Source organism: Phalacrocorax aristotelis, chromosome W, assembly GCF_949628215.1.
Source record: "Phalacrocorax aristotelis chromosome W, bGulAri2.1, whole genome shotgun sequence".
Taxonomy (NCBI): Eukaryota; Metazoa; Chordata; class Aves; order Suliformes; family Phalacrocoracidae; genus Phalacrocorax; species Phalacrocorax aristotelis.
This window is the reverse complement of record NC_134310.1, coordinates 11,433,369-11,443,210: the sequence shown is the minus strand read 5'-3', so window position 1 is coordinate 11,443,210 and position 9,842 is coordinate 11,433,369. Positions and strand designations below refer to the sequence as shown.

Genomic DNA, 9,842 nt, shown 5'->3' with positions numbered 1-9,842 from the left:
GAGAAAGTACAGGTTTGGGGGAAGCAGTGCCAGGGGTGCCTGTCCCTGCATGTCAAGAAGGCTAAATGGGGCAGGGGAAAAGCATGCATTGCACAAGGGCTATTTCTGGGTAAATTCACCCCTCACCCAATCACTCCCATCTTGACAAAAAGACAACATACAAGGATACTACCTGAAAAAAGCATACATGCATGAGGGAGCAATACTGGGCTGAGAATCCTACAGGGACCACCCTAAGGAGGAGCAGAGAGGTATCCTCCACCCCAAGCTTAGGGGGAAACCGGAAAGACACTGCTCCCCTTTCAGCACATGCATAACGGAGTGGGATAGGAGGACTGGATGACACGAAACCAATCCTATATCTCAGGAGAGGCAAGGATACAGATCTGAGTGTATGTGTACACACAGTGCGCATGTGCTGTGTGCATGACACGCTCACTCGGCTTTATTCGGTCCGCACTCGGCTATTTCCGTCTCTTTGTTTTAAACTCTGAGTCGGAATATTGGGGGGGGGGGGGGGGGGGGGGAGAGGAGAGAGAGAGAAGGAGAAGAGGAAAGTCAGAAAGTATCTTTCTTTGGGGTATAGGGAAAAAATAAAAGGGGAACTGGAAGGAAAAGGGGACGGAAATCAACCCCCTGAAGATAAAAGATTCCTGCTCCTCCCCTTTCTCTTAGCGGCTGGGCACAGCGTTGCTCTTCATCTCTTCTGTTGTCGTCGCTGCCATTTGTTGACAGGTCAGTCTGCCGTCCTCCGGTGCTGGGGGGGGGGGGGAATGGGGGGGGGCGGACGGACGGACACGACACGACACCGGGTCGGGTGTGGGCAGACTGTGCTTGAACTTTTTGCGATGTAGAAAATGCACGCTATTGTCTCGGTGGGTTCGATGGGGTATGGTGTGGGTTTTTTTTTTTCTCTTCCCTTCCTTAAACCCCCTTCCTTTTTCGTGCTTAAGGGTAGCTTATGCCCACCAAGGGGAAAGGTGTCTTTTCCTTTAAAAAACCCCCACAAACTTCTCCCCCCCACCTTTTTTCCCCCCTTCTGTTTTCACGCCTCCCTTTCCTATTCCAACTATTAAGCTTCCTGGCTTCTGGAGGAGTGGTAACGCTTCTTTCTTTCCGGGTGCCTGGTCAGCCTGTTCCTGCGTCCTGCCAACAGACTCTTGTCCTCAGGTTTGCATGGAGGCCTCGCGTTACTGTGGGTTGGCTTAGGTGCATAGCTCAGCAGGGTGATAAGAAACGTGAGCTTTCTCCACCCCTATTAATAGTTTTGCATTGATTAAACCCCCACTGTTGGGAGGGGAAGGGAATCTGTCTCTAGTCAGAATGGAGTGGGCGTATTCTTTGCTAAATGACCTCATTTATACAGATGTGGGGTTTTGATGCTGTGTATGACTTAGGTTTTCAAGTTCCGTGAGAAGAATTGAAGTAGCACTGGTACACTAAAAAAAGAATGTTTGTGATTTACATTGCTCCCCGCTCCCGAGTACTTGTTGAATGGTGTAGTCTTTTACGACCAAGTTCGTTTGTTTTTTACAAATGTTGAATTTGTCAGTGAGTTGTGGTGCTATGGAATAACGTGGCAGTCGGTCTCTTGTTGAAAAGTAATTGATTTTGCTTCAGAATGTTCTATGAAGAAACTGTAGGAGAATAAATACTTAAATACTGTGGTTATATAATGCTTGGATGCTCTAGTTCACATATATTTTTGTTTCGGGAAATGTTGTATACTCTATAACGCTGTGTGCATAGTCTTAAATCAGTTTACACACACACCCCCCCACGATGTAAAATATGGATGACTGAGAAACCTAGATCTAGAAATTCTGTTTGATTACCCATGTGTGCTCTAGAACGTTCCTTTTAGAAGTATTTTGCTTCGGTATTTTTTAGGAGTCCTACGTAATTGCCTACCTATGTTTCTTCGAACTGAAGTTGTGGATGAGAAGGTTAAAACAACAAAAAAAAAATCAGATGCTATTTAAACATATTAATTCTACATTTAAAATATGTGTATAACGATCCTTCTGGACTAAAGTAATTTTAGACTAAAATGTTGGAATCTCCAGGAAGCTACTAATATCTTCAGGATTATATTAAAAATATTTACATGGAAACTTAAAGGTTGCATTAAACCCAGTCCTTAGTATTGTGATATATACTGTTGTGTTTTATTGTCCACTGAAAGAGATACTGTATGCAGCAGTTATCATAGTCTGCTTTGACGAGCTGAGGAAAAACATACTGTTCTTCTTCAAATCAGGTTTCTGTTAAGTTAATCTTCTGAATAAATACTTCTGTATTCAAATTGCTAGCTGTCATGGTTTTAGCTGGAATAGAGTTAATTTTCTTCACTCTAGCTGGTATAATGCTGTGTTTTGGACTTAGTATGAGAATAATGTTGATAACACAGATGTTTCAGTTGTTGCTAAGTAGTGCTTGTACTAGTCAAGGACTTTTCCAGCCTCCAATGCTCTGCCGGGTACACAAGAAGATGGGAGGGAAGGGGGCACAGCCAAGGTAGCTGACCCAAACTGACTAAAGGGATATTCCATATCATATGATGTCATGCCCAATGTATTAACTAGGGGGAGTTGGCCAGGGGAAGCAGTGATTGCAGCTCGAGGACCGGCAGTTTTGGGTGGTGAGCGGTTGCATCACTTGTTAGGCCTTTTTCCCTCACTCCTGAGGTTTCATATCACTCTCTCTCTGTCGTGCATGCTCTCTGTCATTATTTTCCTTTTCATTATATTATTACTACTACTACTACTATTAGTGTTTTAATTATTAATCTGTTCTTATCTCAACCCACGAGTTTTCCTACTTTGGCCCTTCTGATCCTCTCCCCCATCCCACAGGGGTGGGGGGAGTGAGTGATTGGCTGTGTGGTGTTTAGTTGCTGACTGGGGCTAAACCACAATGCTAGCATATAAAATATTCCCTGTGGTAAGAATTTAGGAGATGGAAAAAGTTTATTTGGTATTGAATGAAACTTCTGATTACAAAGGTACAGAAGTCTTACAGGTAACCCAGGTGAGAGACAGCCTAACCAGAGGAGAAGGGTTACTGGACCTCTTGCTCGCCAACACAGATGAACTAATTAGAGAGGTCAGGATTGGTGGCAGCCTGGGCTGCAGTGATCATGCCCTAGTGGGATTTGCAATCCTGAGGGATGTGGGCCAAGTGAAGAGTAGAGTCAGGACCCTTAATTTTAGGAGAGCAAGCTTTCATTAGATTAAGGAATTAGTGGATGGGGCCCCTGGGAAACTGCCCTCAGGGACAAAGGAGCTGAACAGAGCTGGTGGCTCTTTAAGGACTCTTTTTTTCTTAGAGAGCAAGTGCTCTCAATGCCTACGTGTAAGAAATCAGGCAAGGAAGGCAGGAGACTGGCATGGCTGGGTAAGGACATCCTGGTCAAACTAAAGTATAAGAAGGAAATCCATAGGCAGTGGAAGCAGGGATACGTGTCCTGGGAAGAATATAGGGACACTGCCTGGACGCGTAGGGATGGGATGAAGACAGATAAGGCAAAGCTGGAACTGAATTTGGCAAGGGATGCAAAGAATAATAAAAAGGGTTTCTACAGGTACACTGGCCAGAAAAAAAAAAATTAAAGAAAATATACACCCCCTGATAATTAAGACAGGAGAGCTGGTGACAACTGATGTAGAGAAGGCTGAGGTACTCAACAACTATTTTAGAATAGAATAGAAAAGGATAGAAAATTTCAGTGGGAAGGGACCTACAACGATCATCTAGTCCAACTGCTTGACCAATTCAGGACTGACCAAAAGTTAAAGCATATTATTACGGGCATTGTCCAAATGCCTCTTAAACACTGACAGGCATGGGGTATCGACCACATCTCTAGGAAGCCTGTTCCAGTGTTTGACCACCTGTGCTGGTTTTGGCTGGGATACAGTTAAGTATCATAGTATTCATAGTAGCTGATATGGGGCTATGTTTCGGATTTGTGCTGGAAACAGTGTTGATGATACAGGGATGTTTTAGTTATTGCTGAGCAGTGCTTACACAGAGTCAGGACCTCTTCTGCTTCTCACACCACCCCACCAGTGAGTAGGCTGGGTGCACAAGAAGTTGGGAGAGGACACAGCCAGGACAGCTGACCCCAACTGACCAAAGGGTATTCCATACCATATGACATCATGCTCAGCATATAAAGCTGGGGGAAGAAGGAGGAAGAGGGGGATGTTCAGAGTGATGGTGTTTGTCTTCCCAAGTAACCATTCTGCATGATGGAGCCCCGCTTTCCTGGAGATGGCTGAACACCTGCCTGCTAATGGGAGGTAGTGAATGAATTCTTTGTTTTGCTTTGCTTGTGCGTGGGGCTTTTGATTTTCCTGTTAAACTGTATCTCAACCTGTGAGTTTCCTCACTTTTACCCTTACAGTTCTCTCCCCCATCCCACTGGAGGGGGAGTGAGGGAGCGGCTGTGAGGTGCTTTGTTGCCAGCTGGGGTTAAACCACAACACCACCCTCTCGGTCAAGAAATGCTTCCAAATGTCCAGTCTGAACTTCCCCTCACGCAGCTCTGAGCCATTCCCAAACATCCTGACACGGTACCAGAGAGAAGAGATCATCACCTCCCTCTCCACTTCCCTTCCTCAGGAATCTGTAGAGAGCAATGAGGTCACCCCTCAACCTCCTTTTCTCCAAACTAGACAAACCCAGTGTCCTTGGCTGCTCCTCAAAGGACATGTCTTCTAGCCCTCTCACCACCTTTGTTGCCCTCCTTTGTAGGCATTCAAGGACTTTCTCGTCCTCCTTAAAATGTGGGGCCCCTGAACTGCAATTAGTACTCAAGGTGAGGCTGCACCAATGCTAAATAGAGTGGGATAATCACTTCTTTTCACTGGCTAGTAATCACAGAATCACAGAATGGTAGGGGTTGGAAGGGACCTCTGGAGATCATCTTGTCCAACCCCCCTGCTTGAGCAAGTACACCTAGAGCAGGGTGCACAGGACTGCTTCCAGGCAGGTTTTGAACGTCTCCAGGGAAGGAGACTCCACAACCTCTCTGGGCAGATTGTTCCACTGCTCTGTCACCCTCACAGGAAAGAAGTTTTTTATTAGTATTTATTCCTTTTAGTTATTAAACTGTCTTTATTTCAACCCACAAGTTTTCTCACATTTACTCTTCCAATTCTCTCCCTCATCCCACTGGGGGTGGGGAGTGACTGAGTGAGTGGCTGTGTGGTGCTTAGTTGCTGGCTGGGGTTAGACCATGACATCTCCCAAGCTATGTTCTCTTACAAGACTGTTCAGCATAGAATCATTAAGGTTGGAAAAGACCTCTAGGATAATCAAGTGCAACCGTCAGCCCAACACCACCATGCCTCCTAAACCATGTCCTCAAGTGCCACATCTACACATCTTTTAGATACCTCCAGGGATGGAGACTCCACCACCTCTCTGGGCAGCCTGTTCCAATGCCTGACCACTCTTTCAGTGAAGAAATTTTTCCTAATATCCAATCTAAACCTCCCCTGATGCAGCTTGAAGCAGTTTCCTCTCGTTCTATCACTAGTAACTTGGGAGAAGAGACCAACATCCACCTCGCTACAACCTCCTCTCAGGTAGTTGTAGAGAGCGATAAGGTCTCCCCTCAGCCTCCTCTTCTCCAGACTAAAAAGCCCCAGTTCCCTCAGCTGCTCCTCATAGGACCTGTTCTCCAGACCCTTCACCAGCTTCATTGCCCTTCTCTGGACACGCTCCAGCAACTCAGTGTTCCTCTTGTACTGAGGGGCCCAAAACTGAAGACAGTATTCAAGGTGTGGCCTCACCAGTGCCGAGTACAGGGGCACGGTTGCTTCCCTACTCCTGCTGGCCACACTCTTCCTGATACAAGCCAGGATGCTGTTGGCCTTCTTGGCCACACTGCTGGCTCATGTTAAGGTGGTCGTCTACCAGCACCCTCAAGTCCTTCTCCATCTGGCAGCTTTCCAGCCACTCGTCCCCAAGCCTGTAGCGTTGCATGGGGTGGTTGTGACCCAAGTGCAGGATCTGGCACTTGGCCTTGTTAAACCTCATATAATTGGCCTCAGCCCATCGATCCAGCCTGTCCTGGTCCCTCTGTAGAGCCTTCCTGCCCTTGAGCAGATTGACACTTCCACCCAGCTTGGTGTCATCTGCAAACTTACTGAGGGTGCACTCAATCCCCTCATCCAGATCATTGGTAAAGATATTAAACAAGACCGACCCCAACACTGAGCCCTGGGGAACACTGCTTGTGACTGGTCGCCAAGTGGATTTAGCTCCATTTGTTACCGAAAAATGCGGTAAAATCAGAAACAACTCTTTAACACCAATTTAGTATTAAAGAGCAGGCATTCTTTATTCACGGTGCCGGATGCACGGGGGATCGCTCCTCCTAACGTGCATACCTTACACACCTTCTCGTGATTTATATATCAAAAATATACATATTATTTTATCCATGCATATTCAATATTATTCTTTTTAGTGATTGGTACAAACTTGCTCGCTCCATATGTAAATTACTGCGCAGGCCCAGTTGTCCTTTTCCATTGTTCTCTTTTGAGTAGGTGGTGTTACTTGGGTCGGTGGTCTGGTAGTCGGTGGTCGCGATCTCCTCCTGCCGGAATTACCTTTTACCTTCTTGGCTCTTAATCTTGGCAGTCCTGGCCAGTTTTCTCAGTCCACTACATGAAACCACACTTTGTCATCCTTTTCTGACAGAAATACATTGTCTATTGTTTTGATCACATAAATGATTACCTAGATACTAAAATACAGATCAACAGATACACTGATTCGTATACTCCATGTTCCCAGCAACATCCCTGGTTGTGTAACCAAAATAAAGAAATTAGTCATTCACCACAACTCTGGGCTCGGCCAGTCAGCCATTTTTTTACCCAGCGAAGAGTATACCTGTCCAAGCCATGAGCCTCCAGCTTCTCTAGGAGGATACTGTGGGAGACAGTGTCAAAGGCTTTACTAAAGTCCAGGTAGACAACATCCACAGCCTTTCCCTCATCCACTAGGTGGGTCACCTCGTCATAGAAGGAGATCAGGTTGGTCAGGCAGGACCTGCCTTTCATGAAGCCATGCTGGCTGGGCCTGATCCCCTGGATATCCTGCACGTGCTTGGTGAGCTCACTCAAGATGTATTGCTCCATAACCTTCCCCAGTACCGAGGTCAGGCTGACAGGCCTGTAGTTCCCTGGATCCTCCTTCTGGCCCTCCTTGTAGATGGGCATCACATTGGCAAGCCTCCAGTCGTCAAGTTTCTCTTAATACCAAAAGGTATTAACCTTTATTACCTTAAGGTATTAACACCAACTACTATTAATTAATACCAGTTTTTCTTAATACCAAAAGGGCTGTTTTAGTTACTGCTTGGATCATGTTGTTAGACTATGTGATAAAACTCTTCCCCACACCCACAAAGGAGCTCAGAAAGACAATGGCAGGAGGCCAAATAATACCCTGCCAGAGCAGGGTGCCAAATATTATCCTGCTGAGCCCATCCCAGGCCCATCACAGGAGCAGTCAGCCCATCAAAGGGCCATCTCCAGATGCCCAGAGAACAAGGGCACACAATAGCAGGCGGGAACCCAAATCAAGGAACAAATACCTCGACCAGGCCCTTCCCAGGGCTGTTTCAGGAGAGAAATCAGTCCCATTGTCTAGGGGGTTGCTGCCTAGGGGTGGAACACATTATGGGAAGCAGGATAAATGTGGTTTGGGATCCCACTGATTTATGGGATGTTTAAGGGAGGAACCAAAGGTGATTTAGGTGATTTGGGGAGGAACAAGAGTGGGAAAACAGAGGGGTAAGGGGATAAAATGGGCGAGTAAATAGTGGGCTGGTCAGTAGGCTTGTCTGGTGATGCCCTGTTCCTGATTAGCTTAGTCTGTCCTATTGTCTTACTAAATTTCTTTCTGACTTTTCTGGGTGAGGGCTCTCTATTCTGTTTGCATGCATGTGTATGGGGGTCTTAGTGCCAACAGCTAGAGTCAGACCATGAGTCAGAGGGCCCATGCCTCTGTGGTGCCAGCAACTGGAGTGCAGGTGTGCAAGTGAGTGGGTGATCACTAGCAAAGATCAAGCCAGACTAGCTAGTGAATATGTGAAGTGGCCTGGGAGCGAGGTGGTGAGTGGGTCTCTAAGGGCCGGCTCTGGGTGTGAGAGTTCCTTTGTATCTATCAGGACCTAAAGGTTTTCCTGGCCTATGGGTGTGTAGGGATCGCAACCACAGGTTTGTAGGATTCTGTAATACACAAGGATGCAGAGGCTTTTGTCCTCTAAATTTCCTTACTATTTCTACAGGTTACCACAAATACCACACAGAACACCACTAGCAAGTATACCTATGATTAATAAAGCAAATATATATCAAGCTATTACAAAATACTATCAGCACTCAATAATGTAGTATCAATCGACAGTATGGCAGCAGTCAATATTAGCAACAAACAAGTAGGTGTATACTATTACAGGTTACTACAAATTTATCATTAGTAAATCAAACTTATCAACAATATAACAGCAGATATACTTGTGATGGATTACTTATATTGATATATAATACCAGTATCAAGTGAATTAGACACATTTCAGAAGGGGCGAAACCATTCCAGAGGAGGGGACAAACTGATCCCAGAGGGGGATCCAACCGTCCCAAAGGTGGGAGGACAAACCAAACCAACCCCAAAAGTGGCCCCAGAGGGGGACCAAAAGGATAAGATAGTCTCACTTCAAAAATGATCTGTATCATAGAGTTTGGAGCCAGCCAGGAATTCCTGGTAAGAGCCCAAGATCTTGTAGAAAGTTTGTGAGTAACTCAGCCTGTTTAGGCAAGGAAAAGTACGTACAGCATAGGAAGTTCTCAGAGAGAAAGGCTCAATTTTGGATAAAAAATAAGTCCGTTTTATATTATAGAGACATAATGATATCCCAGTAAAAATGGAATTTTTTGAATTTTCTGCTAAGCCATAACAATGTATCATGTGAGCTTGGCAAAACACGAATTTGGCAGCCAGAGAAGAGAGCTAAGAGATAGGGAAGCATTTGTTTTACGACTATATCCTTGAGGAGAGCTGAGAGACTGATAAAAGGGAACATCCCTCCTCAGAAGACGCCAAAAGCTGGGTGATAAAGTATCAAGTCAAGGAGGACAACTAATTGGGATGTTGATAAGAACTAAAACAAAGTGCCCTTTAGGTGAACTATCCTCATTATAATACTAAAAATCACGCCCATAGGCCAGAAAACCCTCTACTCAAATAAACCCCTTACTCTCTGAGCATGCATGGTAAATTTAAAGGGAACTGTACCTTTAAGTTGAAATGAGAAAGACACTAACCAGTTATTAGCTGGAGGGCATGAATGTTAGCTGTGACTGACACATTTAACTGTATAAATACCTTGTAGTTTCTTGGTGCAGTGTGCTAGCTTTGTGGGGTTACCACCTAGCACCAATCTTTGTGCAGCAATGAATTAAATAAAATACCTCCGCTCTTTGTGTAGTTTGGCGTTTTGCACACCCAGTGAATTAACTTGATTTTTTGGGAAAACAGCTGGACAGGATGGAAGGTCACTAGTGAGAATATATGTACACATATGTACAAAGTGGATCCCTCCAGCAGCTGGACTCAGACACTTAATCTGCCCAGTACCTGGCCCCTGGACATAAGAGCCCCTGAGACTGCAGACCCACTCCAGTTGCTGGTACAGACTGTCACATATACACACGCGTGTGCACACATACACACAGAGCAGGACTTTCCACTTCCCAGCAGCAACCCCCTTGTGGTGGGTTGACCCCAGCCAGCAGCTAAGCCACCTCCCAGTCACT

General features: G+C 45.6%; 1 protein-coding gene across 12 annotated transcripts in view; it reads left to right on the top strand.

The window, feature by feature from the left end:
- Positions 1–404: 404 nt before the first annotated feature.
- Positions 405–9,842, top strand: part of LOC142049382 (polycomb group RING finger protein 3-like) — a 131,789-nt gene continuing 122,351 nt past the window's right edge. For 3 of the 12 annotated variants that reach the window (XM_075077052.1, XM_075077058.1, XM_075077057.1), the window contains exon 1: positions 405–735. The gene's annotated coding sequence lies outside the window, so the exon portion shown is untranslated. Of the gene's footprint in view, positions 736–1,077; positions 1,171–9,842 lie in introns of all 12 variants that reach the window. The other 9 variants (XM_075077054.1, XM_075077049.1, XM_075077050.1 and 6 more) reach the window with 7 other exon arrangements.